Genomic DNA, 21,354 nt, shown 5'->3' with positions numbered 1-21,354 from the left:
GTATTTGATATATAACATGTAACAAGTTATCGCTTGGTATCTAAAAGGTACTCAAGTGAGATTGCAATGATGTGATCTTTTTGTCACATCATTGAAAATATCTAGCATTCATTCATGTCTAGACGACAAATTTTACAAACAAACAAATAAGCAGCATATAGTTTTTCAGGCATATTTGAAGAAGAAAAAATCTCGTCAGTGGAAACGGAAACACATTCACTTTTTTTTTTGGTCGGGTCGAAAATTTGAATTTGATCAATTTTGAGGAAGGACAATGACTATGTAGTTAGTAGCATACAGTGATGACAGAAAGAACAAAAGTATATTAGTTTTGCATCCTCGGTGGGATTCGAACTGACGACCTCTGGCTTAAAAGTCCAGCGCGCTATCCCTTGTACTACGCAGGCATCCTTAACAAATTGTCAACTGTATCATTTATTCTAAAACAACCCTTATATTTGATTAAAGCTATAGTGAAATGTTTATATAATGAATAGTAATATTGTTTGTGTGTGTGTGTGTGTGTGTTATTTTAACCGTTCGATCGTTATCTAGAATATATTCACCACTTTGTATTTGATATATAACATGTAACAAGTTATCGCTTGGTATCTAAAAGGTACTCAAGTGAGATTGTATAATGATGTACTTTTACAATCCAACCATATGCGTTGATTTTTTTTTATCTGTCGTTTCATTGAAAATATCAAGACGACAAATTTCCAATCAAAACAAATATAAAGCAGCATAGTTTTTCAGGCGTATCTGAAATAAAATCTCGAGTGTAAAAATATTGACATCTCTTATCATGCTTATGTTCGGAAATTCACATCTGATCAATTTTAAAGAAGGAGATAGTAGCTAAGTAGATGTATACAGTGATGACGGAACGAACAAAAATTTGTGTAGCATCCTCGGTGGGATTCGAACCCACGACCTCCGGATTAGAAGTCCGGCGCGCTATCCCCTGCGCTACGAGGACATGCCTATCATGTTGCTAACTATATCATTTATTCGTAAACGCATTTTGCAACCCTTAACATTGATTTAAGCTGGTCAAATGTTTATTTACGAATGGTGACCTTTTTGTTTGTTGTTGTTGACGGGAATTAGAATATAGGAGTGAAAATTTTGTTAACTGTTCGTTATTTCGAATACATTCTCCACTTAAATTGTATTTGCTACACATACATTTAAATAGATGTTATACCACCTATAGTCGTATCTAAGAGGTACTGATATTGTATACATACTGAATTATGTACGTTTTACGATCCAGCCATATCCGCTGATCTTTTTGTCACATCATTGAAAATATCTAGCATTCATTCATGTCTAGACGACAAATTTTACAAACAAACAAATAAGCAGCATATAGTTTTTCAGGCATATTTGAAGAAGAAAAAATCTCGTCAGTGGAAACGGAAACACATTCACTTTTTTTTTTGGTCGGGTCGAAAATTTGAATTTGATCAATTTTGAGGAAGGACAATGACTATGTAGTTAGTAGCATACAGTGATGACAGAAAGAACAAAAGTATATTAGTTTTGCATCCTCGGTGGGATTCGAACCGACGACCTCTGGCTTAAAAGTCCAGCGCGCTATCCCTTGCACTACGCAGGCATCCTTAACAAATTGTCAACTGTATCATTTATTCTAAAACAACCCTTATATTTGATTAAAGCTATAGTGAAATGTTTACATAATGAATAGTAATATTGTTTGTGTGTGTGTGTGTGTGTGTGTGTTATTTTAACCGTTCGATCGTTATCTAGAATATATTCACCACTTTGTATTTGATATATAACATGTAACAAGTTATCGCTTGGTATCTAAAAGGTACTCAAGTGAGATTGCAATGATGTGATCTTTTTGTCACATCATTGAAAATATCTAGCATTCATTCATGTCTAGACGACAAATTTTACAAACAAACAAATAAGCAGCATATAGTTTTTCAGGCATATTTGAAGAAGAAAAAATCTCGTCAGTGGAAACGGAAACACATTCACTTTTTTTTTTGGTCGGGTCGAAAATTTGAATTTGATCAATTTTGAGGAAGGACAATGACTATGTAGTTAGTAGCATACAGTGATGACAGAAAGAACAAAAGTATATTAGTTTTGCATCCTCGGTGGGATTCGAACTGACGACCTCTGGCTTAAAAGTCCAGCGCGCTATCCCTTGTACTACGCAGGCATCCTTAACAAATTGTCAACTGTATCATTTATTCTAAAACAACCCTTATATTTGATTAAAGCTATAGTGAAATGTTTATATAATGAATAGTAATATTGTTTGTGTGTGTGTGTGTGTGTGTTATTTTAACCGTTCGATCGTTATCTAGAATATATTCACCACTTTGTATTTGATATATAACATGTAACAAGTTATCGCTTGGTATCTAAAAGGTACTCAAGTGAGATTGTATAATGATGTACTTTTACAATCCAACCATATGCGTTGATTTTTTTTTATCTGTCGTTTCATTGAAAATATCAAGACGACAAATTTCCAATCAAAACAAATATAAAGCAGCATAGTTTTTCAGGCGTATCTGAAATAAAATCTCGAGTGTAAAAATATTGACATCTCTTATCATGCTTATGTTCGGAAATTCACATCTGATCAATTTTAAAGAAGGAGATAGTAGCTAAGTAGATGTATACAGTGATGACGGAACGAACAAAAATTTGTATAGCATCCTCGGTGGGATTCGAACCCACGACCTCCGGATTAGAAGTCCGGCGCGCTATCCCCTGCGCTACGAGGACATGCCTATCATGTTGCTAACTATATCATTTATTCGTAAACGCATTTTGCAACCCTTAACATTGATTTAAGCTGGTCAAATGTTTATTTACGAATGGTGACCTTTTTGTTTGTTGTTGTTGACGGGAATTAGAATATAGGAGTGAAAATTTTGTTAACTGTTCGTTATTTCGAATACATTCTCCACTTAAATTGTATTTGCTACACATACATTTAAATAGATGTTATACCACCTATAGTCGTATCTAAGAGGTACTGATATTGTATACATATACTGAATTATGTACGTTTTACGATCCAGCCATATCCGCTGATCTTTTTGTCACATCATTGAAAATATCTAGCATTCATTCATGTCTAGACGACAAATTTTACAAACAAACAAATAAGCAGCATATAGTTTTTCAGGCATATTTGAAGAAGAAAAAATCTCGTCAGTGGAAACGGAAACACATTCACTTTTTTTTTTGGTCGGGTCGAAAATTTGAATTTGATCAATTTTGAGGAAGGACAATGACTATGTAGTTAGTAGCATACAGTGATGACAGAAAGAACAAAAGTATATTAGTTTTGCATCCTCGGTGGGATTCGAACCGACGACCTCTGGCTTAAAAGTCCAGCGCGCTATCCCTTGCACTACGCAGGCATCCTTAACAAATTGTCAACTGTATCATTTATTCTAAAACAACCCTTATATTTGATTAAAGCTATAGTGAAATGTTTACATAATGAATAGTAATATTGTTTGTGTGTGTGTGTGTGTGTGTGTGTTATTTTAACCGTTCGATCGTTATCTAGAATATATTCACCACTTTGTATTTGATATATAACATGTAACAAGTTATCGCTTGGTATCTAAAAGGTACTCAAGTGAGATTGCAATGATGTGATCTTTTTGTCACATCATTGCAAATATCTAGCATTCATTCATGTCTAGACGACAAATTTTACAAACAAACAAATAAGCAGCATATAGTTTTTCAGGCATATTTGAAGAAGAAAAAATCTCGTCAGTGGAAACGGAAACACATTCACTTTTTTTTTTGGTCGGGTCGAAAATTTGAATTTGATCAATTTTGAGGAAGGACAATGACTATGTAGTTAGTAGCATACAGTGATGACAGAAAGAACAAAAGTATATTAGTTTTGCATCCTCGGTGGGATTCGAACTGACGACCTCTGGCTTAAAAGTCCAGCGCGCTATCCCTTGTACTACGCAGGCATCCTTAACAAATTGTCAACTGTATCATTTATTCTAAAACAACCCTTATATTTGATTAAAGCTATAGTGAAATGTTTATATAATGAATAGTAATATTGTTTGTGTGTGTGTGTGTGTGTGTTATTTTAACCGTTCGATCGTTATCTAGAATATATTCACCACTTTGTATTTGATATATAACATGTAACAAGTTATCGCTTGGTATCTAAAAGGTACTCAAGTGAGATTGTATAATGATGTACTTTTACAATCCAACCATATGCGTTGATTTTTTTTTATCTGTCGTTTCATTGAAAATATCAAGACGACAAATTTCCAATCAAAACAAATATAAAGCAGCATAGTTTTTCAGGCGTATCTGAAATAAAATCTCGAGTGTAAAAATATTGACATCTCTTATCATGCTTATGTTCGGAAATTCACATCTGATCAATTTTAAAGAAGGAGATAGTAGCTAAGTAGATGTATACAGTGATGACGGAACGAACAAAAATTTGTGTAGCATCCTCGGTGGGATTCGAACCCACGACCTCCGGATTAGAAGTCCGGCGCGCTATCCCCTGCGCTACGAGGACATACCTATCATGTTGCTAACTATATCATTTATTCGTAAACGCATTTTGCAACCCTTTTATTTAAGCTGGTCAAATGTTTATTTACGAATGGTGACCTTTTTGTTTGTTGTTGTTGACGGGAATTAGAATATAGGAGTGAAAATTTTGTTAACTGTTCGTTATTTCGAATACATTCTCCACTTAAATTGTATTTGCTACACATACATTTAAATAGATGTTATACCACCTATAGTCGTATCTAAGAGGTACTGATATTGTATACATACTGAATTATGTACGTTTTACGATCCAGCCATATCCGCTGATCTTTTTGTCACATCATTGAAAATATCTAGCATTCATTCATGTCTAGACGACAAATTTTACAAACAAACAAATAAGCAGCATATAGTTTTTCAGGCATATTTGAAGAAGAAAAAATCTCGTCAGTGGAAACGGAAACACATTCACTTTTTTTTTTGGTCGGGTCGAAAATTTGAATTTGATCAATTTTGAGGAAGGACAATGACTATGTAGTTAGTAGCATACAGTGATGACAGAAAGAACAAAAGTATATTAGTTTTGCATCCTCGGTGGGATTCGAACCGACGACCTCTGGCTTAAAAGTCCAGCGCGCTATCCCTTGCACTACGCAGGCATCCTTAACAAATTGTCAACTGTATCATTTATTCTAAAACAACCCTTATATTTGATTAAAGCTATAGTGAAATGTTTACATAATGAATAGTAATATTGTTTGTGTGTGTGTGTGTGTGTGTGTGTTATTTTAACCGTTCGATCGTTATCTAGAATATATTCACCACTTTGTATTTGATATATAACATGTAACAAGTTATCGCTTGGTATCTAAAAGGTACTCAAGTGAGATTGCAATGATGTGATCTTTTTGTCACATCATTGCAAATATCTAGCATTCATTCATGTCTAGACGACAAATTTTACAAACAAACAAATAAGCAGCATATAGTTTTTCAGGCATATTTGAAGAAGAAAAAATCTCGTCAGTGGAAACGGAAACACATTCACTTTTTTTTTTGGTCGGGTCGAAAATTTGAATTTGATCAATTTTGAGGAAGGACAATGACTATGTAGTTAGTAGCATACAGTGATGACAGAAAGAACAAAAGTATATTAGTTTTGCATCCTCGGTGGGATTCGAACTGACGACCTCTGGCTTAAAAGTCCAGCGCGCTATCCCTTGTACTACGCAGGCATCCTTAACAAATTGTCAACTGTATCATTTATTCTAAAACAACCCTTATATTTGATTAAAGCTATAGTGAAATGTTTATATAATGAATAGTAATATTGTTTGTGTGTGTGTGTGTGTGTGTTATTTTAACCGTTCGATCGTTATCTAGAATATATTCACCACTTTGTATTTGATATATAACATGTAACAAGTTATCGCTTGGTATCTAAAAGGTACTCAAGTGAGATTGTATAATGATGTACTTTTACAATCCAACCATATGCGTTGATTTTTTTTTATCTGTCGTTTCATTGAAAATATCAAGACGACAAATTTCCAATCAAAACAAATATAAAGCAGCATAGTTTTTCAGGCGTATCTGAAATAAAATCTCGAGTGTAAAAATATTGACATCTCTTATCATGCTTATGTTCGGAAATTCACATCTGATCAATTTTAAAGAAGGAGATAGTAGCTAAGTAGATGTATACAGTGATGACGGAACGAACAAAAATTTGTGTAGCATCCTCGGTGGGATTCGAACCCACGACCTCCGGATTAGAAGTCCGGCGCGCTATCCCCTGCGCTACGAGGACATACCTATCATGTTGCTAACTATATCATTTATTCGTAAACGCATTTTGCAACCCTTTTATTTAAGCTGGTCAAATGTTTATTTACGAATGGTGACCTTTTTGTTTGTTGTTGTTGACGGGAATTAGAATATAGGAGTGAAAATTTTGTTAACTGTTCGTTATTTCGAATACATTCTCCACTTAAATTGTATTTGCTACACATACATTTAAATAGATGTTATACCACCTATAGTCGTATCTAAGAGGTACTGATATTGTATACATACTGAATTATGTACGTTTTACGATCCAGCCATATCCGCTGATCTTTTTGTCACATCATTGAAAATATCTAGCATTCATTCATGTCTAGACGACAAATTTTACAAACAAACAAATAAGCAGCATATAGTTTTTCAGGCATATTTGAAGAAGAAAAAATCTCGTCAGTGGAAACGGAAACACATTCACTTTTTTTTTTGGTCGGGTCGAAAATTTGAATTTGATCAATTTTGAGGAAGGACAATGACTATGTAGTTAGTAGCATACAGTGATGACAGAAAGAACAAAAGTATATTAGTTTTGCATCCTCGGTGGGATTCGAACCGACGACCTCTGGCTTAAAAGTCCAGCGCGCTATCCCTTGCACTACGCAGGCATCCTTAACAAATTGTCAACTGTATCATTTATTCTAAAACAACCCTTATATTTGATTAAAGCTATAGTGAAATGTTTACATAATGAATAGTAATATTGTTTGTGTGTGTGTGTGTGTGTGTGTGTTATTTTAACCGTTCGATCGTTATCTAGAATATATTCACCACTTTGTATTTGATATATAACATGTAACAAGTTATCGCTTGGTATCTAAAAGGTACTCAAGTGAGATTGCAATGATGTGATCTTTTTGTCACATCATTGAAAATATCTAGCATTCATTCATGTCTAGACGACAAATTTTACAAACAAACAAATAAGCAGCATATAGTTTTTCAGGCATATTTGAAGAAGAAAAAATCTCGTCAGTGGAAACGGAAACACATTCACTTTTTTTTTTGGTCGGGTCGAAAATTTGAATTTGATCAATTTTGAGGAAGGACAATGACTATGTAGTTAGTAGCATACAGTGATGACAGAAAGAACAAAAGTATATTAGTTTTGCATCCTCGGTGGGATTCGAACTGACGACCTCTGGCTTAAAAGTCCAGCGCGCTATCCCTTGTACTACGCAGGCATCCTTAACAAATTGTCAACTGTATCATTTATTCTAAAACAACCCTTATATTTGATTAAAGCTATAGTGAAATGTTTATATAATGAATAGTAATATTGTTTGTGTGTGTGTGTGTGTGTGTTATTTTAACCGTTCGATCGTTATCTAGAATATATTCACCACTTTGTATTTGATATATAACATGTAACAAGTTATCGCTTGGTATCTAAAAGGTACTCAAGTGAGATTGTATAATGATGTACTTTTACAATCCAACCATATGCGTTGATTTTTTTTTATCTGTCGTTTCATTGAAAATATCAAGACGACAAATTTCCAATCAAAACAAATATAAAGCAGCATAGTTTTTCAGGCGTATCTGAAATAAAATCTCGAGTGTAAAAATATTGACATCTCTTATCATGCTTATGTTCGGAAATTCACATCTGATCAATTTTAAAGAAGGAGATAGTAGCTAAGTAGATGTATACAGTGATGACGGAACGAACAAAAATTTGTGTAGCATCCTCGGTGGGATTCGAACCCACGACCTCCGGATTAGAAGTCCGGCGCGCTATCCCCTGCGCTACGAGGACATACCTATCATGTTGCTAACTATATCATTTATTCGTAAACGCATTTTGCAACCCTTAACATTGATTTAAGCTGGTCAAATGTTTATTTACGAATGGTGACCTTTTTGTTTGTTGTTGTTGACGGGAATTAGAATATAGGAGTGAAAATTTTGTTAACTGTTCGTTATTTCGAATACATTCTCCACTTAAATTGTATTTGCTACACATACATTTAAATAGATGTTATACCACCTATAGTCGTATCTAAGAGGTACTGATATTGTATACATACTGAATTATGTACGTTTTACGATCCAGCCATATCCGCTGATCTTTTTGTCACATCATTGAAAATATCTAGCATTCATTCATGTCTAGACGACAAATTTTACAAACAAACAAATAAGCAGCATATAGTTTTTCAGGCATATTTGAAGAAGAAAAAATCTCGTCAGTGGAAACGGAAACACATTCACTTTTTTTTTTGGTCGGGTCGAAAATTTGAATTTGATCAATTTTGAGGAAGGACAATGACTATGTAGTTAGTAGCATACAGTGATGACAGAAAGAACAAAAGTATATTAGTTTTGCATCCTCGGTGGGATTCGAACCGACGACCTCTGGCTTAAAAGTCCAGCGCGCTATCCCTTGCACTACGCAGGCATCCTTAACAAATTGTCAACTGTATCATTTATTCTAAAACAACCCTTATATTTGATTAAAGCTATAGTGAAATGTTTACATAATGAATAGTAATATTGTTTGTGTGTGTGTGTGTGTGTGTGTGTGTTATTTTAACCGTTCGATCGTTATCTAGAATATATTCACCACTTTGTATTTGATATATAACATGTAACAAGTTATCGCTTGGTATCTAAAAGGTACTCAAGTGAGATTGCAATGATGTGATCTTTTTGTCACATCATTGAAAATATCTAGCATTCATTCATGTCTAGACGACAAATTTTACAAACAAACAAATAAGCAGCATATAGTTTTTCAGGCATATTTGAAGAAGAAAAAATCTCGTCAGTGGAAACGGAAACACATTCACTTTTTTTTTTGGTCGGGTCGAAAATTTGAATTTGATCAATTTTGAGGAAGGACAATGACTATGTAGTTAGTAGCATACAGTGATGACAGAAAGAACAAAAGTATATTAGTTTTGCATCCTCGGTGGGATTCGAACTGACGACCTCTGGCTTAAAAGTCCAGCGCTATCCCTTGTACTACGCAGGCATCCTTAACAAATTGTCAACTGTATCATTTATTCTAAAACAACCCTTATATTTGATTAAAGCTATAGTGAAATGTTTATATAATGAATAGTAATATTGTTTGTGTGTGTGTGTGTGTGTGTTATTTTAACCGTTCGATCGTTATCTAGAATATATTCACCACTTTGTATTTGATATATAACATGTAACAAGTTATCGCTTGGTATCTAAAAGGTACTCAAGTGAGATTGTATAATGATGTACTTTTACAATCCAACCATATGCGTTGATTTTTTTTTATCTGTCGTTTCATTGAAAATATCAAGACGACAAATTTCCAATCAAAACAAATATAAAGCAGCATAGTTTTTCAGGCGTATCTGAAATAAAATCTCGAGTGTAAAAATATTGACATCTCTTATCATGCTTATGTTCGGAAATTCACATCTGATCAATTTTAAAGAAGGAGATAGTAGCTAAGTAGATGTATACAGTGATGACGGAACGAACAAAAATTTGTGTAGCATCCTCGGTGGGATTCGAACCCACGACCTCCGGATTAGAAGTCCGGCGCGCTATCCCCTGCGCTACGAGGACATACCTATCATGTTGCTAACTATATCATTTATTCGTAAACGCATTTTGCAACCCTTAACATTGATTTAAGCTGGTCAAATGTTTATTACGAATGGTGACCTTTTTGTTTGTTGTTGTTGACGGGAATTAGAATATAGGAGTGAAAATTTTGTTAACTGTTCGTTATTTCGAATACATTCTCCACTTAAATTGTATTTGCTACACATACATTTAAATAGATGTTATACCACCTATAGTCGTATCTAAGAGGTACTGATATTGTATACATACTGAATTATGTACGTTTTACGATCCAGCCATATCCGCTGATCTTTTTGTCACATCATTGAAAATATCTAGCATTCATTCATGTCTAGACGACAAATTTTACAAACAAACAAATAAGCAGCATATAGTTTTTCAGGCATATTTGAAGAAGAAAAAATCTCGTCAGTGGAAACGGAAACACATTCACTTTTTTTTTTGGTCGGGTCGAAAATTTGAATTTGATCAATTTTGAGGAAGGACAATGACTATGTAGTTAGTAGCATACAGTGATGACAGAAAGAACAAAAGTATATTAGTTTTGCATCCTCGGTGGGATTCGAACTGACGACCTCTGGCTTAAAAGTCCAGCGCGCTATCCCTTGTACTACGCAGGCATCCTTAACAAATTGTCAACTGTATCATTTATTCTAAAACAACCCTTATATTTGATTAAAGCTATAGTGAAATGTTTATATAATGAATAGTAATATTGTTTGTGTGTGTGTGTGTGTGTGTTATTTTAACCGTTCGATCGTTATCTAGAATATATTCACCACTTTGTATTTGATATATAACATGTAACAAGTTATCGCTTGGTATCTAAAAGGTACTCAAGTGAGATTGTATAATGATGTACTTTTACAATCCAACCATATGCGTTGATTTTTTTTTATCTGTCGTTTCATTGAAAATATCAAGACGACAAATTTCCAATCAAAACAAATATAAAGCAGCATAGTTTTTCAGGCGTATCTGAAATAAAATCTCGAGTGTAAAAATATTGACATCTCTTATCATGCTTATGTTCGGAAATTCACATCTGATCAATTTTAAAGAAGGAGATAGTAGCTAAGTAGATGTATACAGTGATGACGGAACGAACAAAAATTTGTGTAGCATCCTCGGTGGGATTCGAACCCACGACCTCCGGATTAGAAGTCCGGCGCGCTATCCCCTGCGCTACGAGGACATACCTATCATGTTGCTAACTATATCATTTATTCGTAAACGCATTTTGCAACCCTTAACATTGATTTAAGCTGGTCAAATGTTTATTTACGAATGGTGACCTTTTTGTTTGTTGTTGTTGACGGGAATTAGAATATAGGAGTGAAAATTTTGTTAACTGTTCGTTATTTCGAATACATTCTCCACTTAAATTGTATTTGCTACACATACATTTAAATAGATGTTATACCACCTATAGTCGTATCTAAGAGGTACTGATATTGTATACATACTGAATTATGTACGTTTTACGATCCAGCCATATCCGCTGATCTTTTTGTCACATCATTGAAAATATCTAGCATTCATTCATGTCTAGACGACAAATTTTACAAACAAACAAATAAGCAGCATATAGTTTTTCAGGCATATTTGAAGAAGAAAAAATCTCGTCAGTGGAAACGGAAACACATTCACTTTTTTTTTTGGTCGGGTCGAAAATTTGAATTTGATCAATTTTGAGGAAGGACAATGACTATGTAGTTAGTAGCATACAGTGATGACAGAAAGAACAAAAGTATATTAGTTTTGCATCCTCGGTGGGATTCGAACCGACGACCTCTGGCTTAAAAGTCCAGCGCGCTATCCCTTGCACTACGCAGGCATCCTTAACAAATTGTCAACTGTATCATTTATTCTAAAACAACCCTTATATTTGATTAAAGCTATAGTGAAATGTTTACATAATGAATAGTAATATTGTTTGTGTGTGTGTGTGTGTGTGTGTGTTATTTTAACCGTTCGATCGTTATCTAGAATATATTCACCACTTTGTATTTGATATATAACATGTAACAAGTTATCGCTTGGTATCTAAAAGGTACTCAAGTGAGATTGCAATGATGTGATCTTTTTGTCACATCATTGAAAATATCTAGCATTCATTCATGTCTAGACGACAAATTTTACAAACAAACAAATAAGCAGCATATAGTTTTTCAGGCATATTTGAAGAAGAAAAAATCTCGTCAGTGGAAACGGAAACACATTCACTTTTTTTTTTTGGTCGGGTCGAAAATTTGAATTTGATCAATTTTGAGGAAGGACAATGACTATGTAGTTAGTAGCATACAGTGATGACAGAAAGAACAAAAGTATATTAGTTTTGCATCCTCGGTGGGATTCGAACTGACGACCTCTGGCTTAAAAGTCCAGCGCGCTATCCCTTGTACTACGCAGGCATCCTTAACAAATTGTCAACTGTATCATTTATTCTAAAACAACCCTTATATTTGATTAAAGCTATAGTGAAATGTTTATATAATGAATAGTAATATTGTTTGTGTGTGTGTGTGTGTGTGTTATTTTAACCGTTCGATCGTTATCTAGAATATATTCACCACTTTGTATTTGATATATAACATGTAACAAGTTATCGCTTGGTATCTAAAAGGTACTCAAGTGAGATTGTATAATGATGTACTTTTACAATCCAACCATATGCGTTGATTTTTTTTTATCTGTCGTTTCATTGAAAATATCAAGACGACAAATTTCCAATCAAAACAAATATAAAGCAGCATAGTTTTTCAGGCGTATCTGAAATAAAATCTCGAGTGTAAAAATATTGACATCTCTTATCATGCTTATGTTCGGAAATTCACATCTGATCAATTTTAAAGAAGGAGATAGTAGCTAAGTAGATGTATACAGTGATGACGGAACGAACAAAAATTTGTGTAGCATCCTCGGTGGGATTCGAACCCACGACCTCCGGATTAGAAGTCCGGCGCGCTATCCCCTGCGCTACGAGGACATACCTATCATGTTGCTAACTATATCATTTATTCGTAAACGCATTTTGCAACCCTTAACATTGATTTAAGCTGGTCAAATGTTTATTTACGAATGGTGACCTTTTTGTTTGTTGTTGTTGACGGGAATTAGAATATAGGAGTGAAAATTTTGTTAACTGTTCGTTATTTCGAATACATTCTCCACTTAAATTGTATTTGCTACACATACATTTAAATAGATGTTATACCACCTATAGTCGTATCTAAGAGGTACTGATATTGTATACATACTGAATTATGTACGTTTTACGATCCAGCCATATCCGCTGATCTTTTTGTCACATCATTGAAAATATCTAGCATTCATTCATGTCTAGACGACAAATTTTACAAACAAACAAATAAGCAGCATATAGTTTTTCAGGCATATTTGAAGAAGAAAAAATCTCGTCAGTGGAAACGGAAACACATTCACTTTTTTTTTTGGTCGGGTCGAAAATTTGAATTTGATCAATTTTGAGGAAGGACAATGACTATGTAGTTAGTAGCATACAGTGATGACAGAAAGAACAAAAGTATATTAGTTTTGCATCCTCGGTGGGATTCGAACCGACGACCTCTGGCTTAAAAGTCCAGCGCGCTATCCCTTGCACTACGCAGGCATCCTTAACAAATTGTCAACTGTATCATTTATTCTAAAACAACCCTTATATTTGATTAAAGCTATAGTGAAATGTTTACATAATGAATAGTAATATTGTTTGTGTGTGTGTGTGTGTGTGTGTGTTATTTTAACCGTTCGATCGTTATCTAGAATATATTCACCACTTTGTATTTGATATATAACATGTAACAAGTTATCGCTTGGTATCTAAAAGGTACTCAAGTGAGATTGCAATGATGTGATCTTTTTGTCACATCATTGAAAATATCTAGCATTCATTCATGTCTAGACGACAAATTTTACAAACAAACAAATAAGCAGCATATAGTTTTTCAGGCATATTTGAAGAAGAAAAAATCTCGTCAGTGGAAACGGAAACACATTCACTTTTTTTTTTGGTCGGGTCGAAAATTTGAATTTGATCAATTTTGAGGAAGGACAATGACTATGTAGTTAGTAGCATACAGTGATGACAGAAAGAACAAAAGTATATTAGTTTTGCATCCTCGGTGGGATTCGAACTGACGACCTCTGGCTTAAAAGTCCAGCGCGCTATCCCTTGTACTACGCAGGCATCCTTAACAAATTGTCAACTGTATCATTTATTCTAAAACAACCCTTATATTTGATTAAAGCTATAGTGAAATGTTTATATAATGAATAGTAATATTGTTTGTGTGTGTGTGTGTGTGTGTTATTTTAACCGTTCGATCGTTATCTAGAATATATTCACCACTTTGTATTTGATATATAACATGTAACAAGTTATCGCTTGGTATCTAAAAGGTACTCAAGTGAGATTGTATAATGATGTACTTTTACAATCCAACCATATGCGTTGATTTTTTTTTATCTGTCGTTTCATTGAAAATATCAAGACGACAAATTTCCAATCAAAACAAATATAAAGCAGCATAGTTTTTCAGGCGTATCTGAAATAAAATCTCGAGTGTAAAAATATTGACATCTCTTATCATGCTTATGTTCGGAAATTCACATCTGATCAATTTTAAAGAAGGAGATAGTAGCTAAGTAGATGTATACAGTGATGACGGAACGAACAAAAATTTGTGTAGCATCCTCGGTGGGATTCGAACCCACGACCTCCGGATTAGAAGTCCGGCGCGCTATCCCCTGCGCTACGAGGACATACCTATCATGTTGCTAACTATATCATTTATTCGTAAACGCATTTTGCAACCCTTTTATTTAAGCTGGTCAAATGTTTATTTACGAATGGTGACCTTTTTGTTTGTTGTTGTTGACGGGAATTAGAATATAGGAGTGAAAATTTTGTTAACTGTTCGTTATTTCGAATACATTCTCCACTTAAATTGTATTTGCTACACATACATTTAAATAGATGTTATACCACCTATAGTCGTATCTAAGAGGTACTGATATTGTATACATACTGAATTATGTACGTTTTACGATCCAGCCATATCCGCTGATCTTTTTGTCACATCATTGAAAATATCTAGCATTCATTCATGTCTAGACGACAAATTTTACAAACAAACAAATAAGCAGCATATAGTTTTTCAGGCATATTTGAAGAAGAAAAAATCTCGTCAGTGGAAACGGAAACACATTCACTTTTTTTTTTGGTCGGGTCGAAAATTTGAATTTGATCAATTTTGAGGAAGGACAATGACTATGTAGTTAGTAGCATACAGTGATGACAGAAAGAACAAAAGTATATTAGTTTTGCATCCTCGGTGGGATTCGAACCGACGACCTCTGGCTTAAAAGTCCAGCGCGCTATCCCTTGCACTACGCAGGCATCCTTAACAAATTGTCAACTGTATCATTTATTCTAAAACAACCCTTATATTTGATTAAAGCTATAGTGAAATGTTTACATAATGAATAGTAATATTGTTTGTGTGTGTGTGTGTGTGTGTGTGTTATTTTAACCGTTCGATCGTTATCTAGAATATATTCACCACTTTGTATTTGATATATAACATGTAACAAGTTATCGCTTGGTATCTAAAAGGTACTCAAGTGAGATTGCAATGATGTGATCTTTTTGTCACATCATTGAAAATATCTAGCATTCATTCATGTCTAGACGACAAATTTTACAAACAAACAAATAAGCAGCATATAGTTTTTCAGGCATATTTGAAGAAGAAAAAATCTCGTCAGTGGAAACGGAAACACATTCACTTTTTTTTTTGGTCGGGTCGAAAATTTGAATTTGATCAATTTTGAGGAAGGACAATGACTATGTAGTTAGTAGCATACAGTGATGACAGAAAGAACAAAAGTATATTAGTTTTGCATCCTCGGTGGGATTCGAACTGACGACCTCTGGCTTAAAAGTCCAGCGCGCTATCCCTTGTACTACGCAGGCATCCTTAACAAATTGTCAACTGTATCATTTATTCTAAAACAACCCTTATATTTGATTAAAGCTATAGTGAAATGTTTATATAATGAATAGTAATATTGTTTGTGTGTGTGTGTGTGTGTGTTATTTTAACCGTTCGATCGTTATCTAGAATATATTCACCACTTTGTATTTGATATATAACATGTAACAAGTTATCGCTTGGTATCTAAAAGGTACTCAAGTGAGATTGTATAATGATGTACTTTTACAATCCAACCATATGCGTTGATTTTTTTTTATCTGTCGTTTCATTGAAAATATCAAGACGACAAATTTCCAATCAAAACAAATATAAAGCAGCATAGTTTTTCAGGCGTATCTGAAATAAAATCTCGAGTGTAAAAATATTGACATCTCTTATCATGCTTATGTTCGGAAATTCACATCTGATCAATTTTAAAGAAGGAGATAGTAGCTAAGTAGATGTATACAGTGATGACGGAACGAACAAAAATTTGTGTAGCATCCTCGGTGGGATTCGAACCCACGACCTCCGGATTAGAAGTCCGGCGCGCTATCCCCTGCGCTACGAGGACATACCTATCATGTTGCTAACTATATCATTTATTCGTAAACGCATTTTGCAACCCTTTTATTTAAGCTGGTCAAATGTTTATTTACGAATGGTGACCTTTTTGTTTGTTGTTGTTGACGGGAATTAGAATATAGGAGTGAAAATTTTGTTAACTGTTCGTTATTTCGAATACATTCTCCACTTAAATTGTATTTGCTACACATACATTTAAATAGATGTTATACCACCTATAGTCGTATCTAAGAGGTACTGATATTGTATACATACTGAATTATGTACGTTTTACGATCCAGCCATATCCGCTGATCTTTTTGTCACATCATTGAAAATATCTAGCATTCATTCATGTCTAGACGACAAATTTTACAAACAAACAAATAAGCAGCATATAGTTTTTCAGGCATATTTGAAGAAGAAAAAATCTCGTCAGTGGAAACGGAAACACATTCACTTTTTTTTTTGGTCGGGTCGAAAATTTGAATTTGATCAATTTTGAGGAAGGACAATGACTATGTAGTTAGTAGCATACAGTGATGACAGAAAGAACAAAAGTATATTAGTTTTGCATCCTCGGTGGGATTCGAACCGACGACCTCTGGCTTAAAAGTCCAGCGCGCTATCCCTTGCACTACGCAGGCATCCTTAACAAATTGTCAACTGTATCATTTATTCTAAAACAACCCTTATATTTGATTAAAGCTATAGTGAAATGTTTACATAATGAATAGTAATATTGTTTGTGTGTGTGTGTGTGTGTGTGTGTTATTTTAACCGTTCGATCGTTATCTAGAATATATTCACCACTTTGTATTTGATATATAACATGTAACAAGTTATCGCTTGGTATCTAAAAGGTACTCAAGTGAGATTGCAATGATGTGATCTTTTTGTCACATCATTGAAAATATCTAGCATTCATTCATGTCTAGACGACAAATTTTACAAACAAACAAATAAGCAGCATATAGTTTTTCAGGCATATTTGAAGAAGAAAAAATCTCGTCAGTGGAAACGGAAACACATTCACTTTTTTTTTTGGTCGGGTCGAAAATTTGAATTTGATCAATTTTGAGGAAGGACAATGACTATGTAGTTAGTAGCATACAGTGATGACAGAAAGAACAAAAGTATATTAGTTTTGCATCCTCGGTGGGATTCGAACTGACGACCTCTGGCTTAAAAGTCCAGCGCGCTATCCCTTGTACTACGCAGGCATCCTTAACAAATTGTCAACTGTATCATTTATTCTAAAACAACCCTTATATTTGATTAAAGCTATAGTGAAATGTTTATATAATGAATAGTAATATTGTTTGTGTGTGTGTGTGTGTGTGTTATTTTAACCGTTCGATCGTTATCTAGAATATATTCACCACTTTGTATTTGATATATAACATGTAACAAGTTATCGCTTGGTATCTAAAAGGTACTCAAGTGAGATTGTATAATGATGTACTTTTACAATCCAACCATATGCGTTGATTTTTTTTTATCTGTCGTTTCATTGAAAATATCAAGACGACAAATTTCCAATCAAAACAAATATAAAGCAGCATAGTTTTTCAGGCGTATCTGAAATAAAATCTCGAGTGTAAAAATATTGACATCTCTTATCATGCTTATGTTCGGAAATTCACATCTGATCAATTTTAAAGAAGGAGATAGTAGCTAAGTAGATGTATACAGTGATGACGGAACGAACAAAAATTTGTGTAGCATCCTCGGTGGGATTCGAACCCACGACCTCCGGATTAGAAGTCCGGCGCGCTATCCCCTGCGCTACGAGGACATACCTATCATGTTGCTAACTATATCATTTATTCGTAAACGCATTTTGCAACCCTTTTATTTAAGCTGGTCAAATGTTTATTTACGAATGGTGACCTTTTTGTTTGTTGTTGTTGACGGGAATTAGAATATAGGAGTGAAAATTTTGTTAACTGTTCGTTATTTCGAATACATTCTCCACTTAAATTGTATTTGCTACACATACATTTAAATAGATGTTATACCACCTATAGTCGTATCTAAGAGGTACTGATATTGTATACATACTGAATTATGTACGTTTTACGATCCAGCCATATCCGCTGATCTTTTTGTCACATCATTGAAAATATCTAGCATTCATTCATGTCTAGACGACAAATTTTACAAACAAACAAATAAGCAGCATATAGTTTTTCAGGCATATTTGAAGAAGAAAAAATCTCGTCAGTGGAAACGGAAACACATTCACTTTTTTTTTTGGTCGGGTCGAAAATTTGAATTTGATCAATTTTGAGGAAGGACAATGACTATGTAGTTAGTAGCATACAGTGATGACAGAAAGAACAAAAGTATATTAGTTTTGCATCCTCGGTGGGATTCGAACCGACGACCTCTGGCTTAAAAGTCCAGCGCGCTATCCCTTGCACTACGCAGGCATCCTTAACAAATTGTCAACTGTATCATTTATTCTAAAACAACCCTTATATTTGATTAAAGCTATAGTGAAATGTTTACATAATGAATAGTAATATTGTTTGTGTGTGTGTGTGTGTGTGTGTGTTATTTTAACCGTTCGATCGTTATCTAGAATATATTCACCACTTTGTATTTGATATATAACATGTAACAAGTTATCGCTTGGTATCTAAAAGGTACTCAAGTGAGATTGCAATGATGTGATCTTTTTGTCACATCATTGAAAATATCTAGCATTCATTCATGTCTAGACGACAAATTTTACAAACAAACAAATAAGCAGCATATAGTTTTTCAGGCATATTTGAAGAAGAAAAAATCTCGTCAGTGGAAACGGAAACACATTCACTTTTTTTTTTGGTCGGGTCGAAAATTTGAATTTGATCAATTTTGAGGAAGGACAATGACTATGTAGTTAGTAGCATACAGTGATGACAGAAAGAACAAAAGTATATTAGTTTTGCATCCTCGGTGGGATTCGAACTGACGACCTCTGGCTTAAAAGTCCAGCGCGCTATCCCTTGTACTACGCAGGCATCCTTAACAAATTGTCAACTGTATCATTTATTCTAAAACAACCCTTATATTTGATTAAAGCTATAGTGAAATGTTTATATAATGAATAGTAATATTGTTTGTGTGTGTGTGTGTGTGTGTTATTTTAACCGTTCGATCGTTATCTAGAATATATTCACCACTTTGTATTTGATATATAACATGTAACAAGTTATCGCTTGGTATCTAAAAGGTACTCAAGTGAGATTGTATAATGATGTACTTTTACAATCCAACCATATGCGTTGATTTTTTTTTATCTGTCGTTTCATTGAAAATATCAAGACGACAAATTTCCAATCAAAACAAATATAAAGCAGCATAGTTTTTCAGGCGTATCTGAAATAAAATCTCGAGTGTAAAAATATTGACATCTCTTATCATGCTTATGTTCGGAAATTCACATCTGATCAATTTTAAAGAAGGAGATAGTAGCTAAGTAGATGTATACAGTGATGACGGAACGAACAAAAATTTGTGTAGCATCCTCGGTGGGATTCGAACCCACGACCTCCGGATTAGAAGTCCGGCGCGCTATCCCCTGCGCTACGAGGACATACCTATCATGTTGCTAACTATATCATTTATTCGTAAACGCATTTTGCAACCCTTTTATTTAAGCTGGTCAAATGTTTATTTACGAATGGTGACCTTTTTGTTTGTTGTTGTTGACGGGAATTAGAATATAGGAGTGAAAATTTTGTTAACTGTTCGTTATTTCGAATACATTCTCCACTTAAATTGTATTTGCTACACATACATTTAAATAGATGTTATACCACCTATAGTCGTATCTAAGAGGTACTGATATTGTATACATACTGAATTATGTACGTTTTACGATCCAGCCATATCCGCTGATCTTTTTGTCACATCATTGAAAATATCTAGCATTCATTCATGTCTAGACGACAAATTTTACAAACAAACAAATAAGCAGCATATAGTTTTTCAGGCATATTTGAAGAAGAAAAAATCTCGTCAGTGGAAACGGAAACACATTCACTTTTTTTTTTGGTCGGGTCGAAAATTTGAATTTGATCAATTTTGAGGAAGGACAATGACTATGTAGTTAGTAGCATACAGTGATGACAGAAAGAACAAAAGTATATTAGTTTTGCATCCTCGGTGGGATTCGAACCGACGACCTCTGGCTTAAAAGTCCAGCGCGCTATCCCTTGCACTACGCAGGCATCCTTAACAAATTGTCAACTGTATCATTTATTCTAAAACAACCCTTATATTTGATTAAAGCTATAGTGAAATGTTTACATAATGAATAGTAATATTGTTTGTGTGTGTGTGTGTGTGTGTGTGTTATTTTAACCGTTCGATCGTTATCTAGAATATATTCACCACTTTGTATTTGATATATAACATGTAACAAGTTATCGCTTGGTATCTAAAAGGTACTCAAGTGAGATTGCAATGATGTGATCTTTTTGTCACATCATTGAAAATATCTAGCATTCATTCATGTCTAGACGACAAATTTTACAAACAAACAAATAAGCAGCATATAGTTTTTCAGGCATATTTGAAGAAGAAAAAATCTCGTCAGTGGAAACGGAAACACATTCACTTTTTTTTTGGTCGGGTCGAAAATTTGAATTTGATCAATTTTGAGGAAGGACAATGACTATGTAGTTAGTAGCATACAGTGATGACAGAAAGAACAAAAGTATATTAGTTTTGCATCCTCGGTGGGATTCGAACTGACGACCTCTGGCTTAAAAGTCCAGCGCGCTATCCCTTGTACTACGCAGGCATCCTTAACAAATTGTCAACTGTATCATTTATTCTA

The 21,354-nt window shown here is 34.1% G+C and overlaps 12 non-coding genes across 12 annotated transcripts; all 12 read right to left on the bottom strand.

Moving 5' to 3' along the window:
• Positions 1-909: 909 nt before the first annotated feature.
• Positions 910-982, bottom strand: Trnar-ucu (transfer RNA arginine (anticodon UCU)). Its single transcript has one exon. It is a non-coding gene; the product is annotated as a tRNA-Arg (tRNA).
• Positions 983-2,702: 1,720 nt separating this feature from the next.
• On the bottom strand, positions 2,703-2,775 carry Trnar-ucu (transfer RNA arginine (anticodon UCU)). The gene has a single exon. It is a non-coding gene; the product is annotated as a tRNA-Arg (tRNA).
• A 1,722-nt stretch (positions 2,776-4,497) lies between these two features.
• On the bottom strand, positions 4,498-4,570 carry Trnar-ucu (transfer RNA arginine (anticodon UCU)). The gene has a single exon. It is a non-coding gene; the product is annotated as a tRNA-Arg (tRNA).
• A 1,715-nt stretch (positions 4,571-6,285) lies between these two features.
• Positions 6,286-6,358, bottom strand: Trnar-ucu (transfer RNA arginine (anticodon UCU)). The gene has a single exon. It is a non-coding gene; the product is annotated as a tRNA-Arg (tRNA).
• Positions 6,359-8,073: 1,715 nt separating this feature from the next.
• Positions 8,074-8,146, bottom strand: Trnar-ucu (transfer RNA arginine (anticodon UCU)). The gene has a single exon. It is a non-coding gene; the product is annotated as a tRNA-Arg (tRNA).
• A 1,720-nt stretch (positions 8,147-9,866) lies between these two features.
• On the bottom strand, positions 9,867-9,939 carry Trnar-ucu (transfer RNA arginine (anticodon UCU)). Its single transcript has one exon. It is a non-coding gene; the product is annotated as a tRNA-Arg (tRNA).
• Positions 9,940-11,082: 1,143 nt separating this feature from the next.
• Trnar-ucu (transfer RNA arginine (anticodon UCU)) lies at positions 11,083-11,155 on the bottom strand. The gene has a single exon. It is a non-coding gene; the product is annotated as a tRNA-Arg (tRNA).
• A 1,721-nt stretch (positions 11,156-12,876) lies between these two features.
• Positions 12,877-12,949, bottom strand: Trnar-ucu (transfer RNA arginine (anticodon UCU)). The gene has a single exon. It is a non-coding gene; the product is annotated as a tRNA-Arg (tRNA).
• A 1,720-nt stretch (positions 12,950-14,669) lies between these two features.
• Trnar-ucu (transfer RNA arginine (anticodon UCU)) lies at positions 14,670-14,742 on the bottom strand. Its single transcript has one exon. It is a non-coding gene; the product is annotated as a tRNA-Arg (tRNA).
• Positions 14,743-16,457: 1,715 nt separating this feature from the next.
• Trnar-ucu (transfer RNA arginine (anticodon UCU)) lies at positions 16,458-16,530 on the bottom strand. The gene has a single exon. It is a non-coding gene; the product is annotated as a tRNA-Arg (tRNA).
• Positions 16,531-18,245: 1,715 nt separating this feature from the next.
• On the bottom strand, positions 18,246-18,318 carry Trnar-ucu (transfer RNA arginine (anticodon UCU)). The gene has a single exon. It is a non-coding gene; the product is annotated as a tRNA-Arg (tRNA).
• A 1,715-nt stretch (positions 18,319-20,033) lies between these two features.
• On the bottom strand, positions 20,034-20,106 carry Trnar-ucu (transfer RNA arginine (anticodon UCU)). Its single transcript has one exon. It is a non-coding gene; the product is annotated as a tRNA-Arg (tRNA).
• Between the last annotated feature and the right edge of the window lie 1,248 nt (positions 20,107-21,354).

This window comes from Mytilus trossulus, chromosome 4 (assembly GCF_036588685.1).
Source record: "Mytilus trossulus isolate FHL-02 chromosome 4, PNRI_Mtr1.1.1.hap1, whole genome shotgun sequence".
NCBI classification, from domain to species: domain Eukaryota; kingdom Metazoa; phylum Mollusca; class Bivalvia; order Mytilida; family Mytilidae; genus Mytilus; species Mytilus trossulus.
The sequence above is the reverse complement of the archived record's forward strand: the minus strand, read 5'-3'. Positions and strand labels throughout refer to the sequence as shown.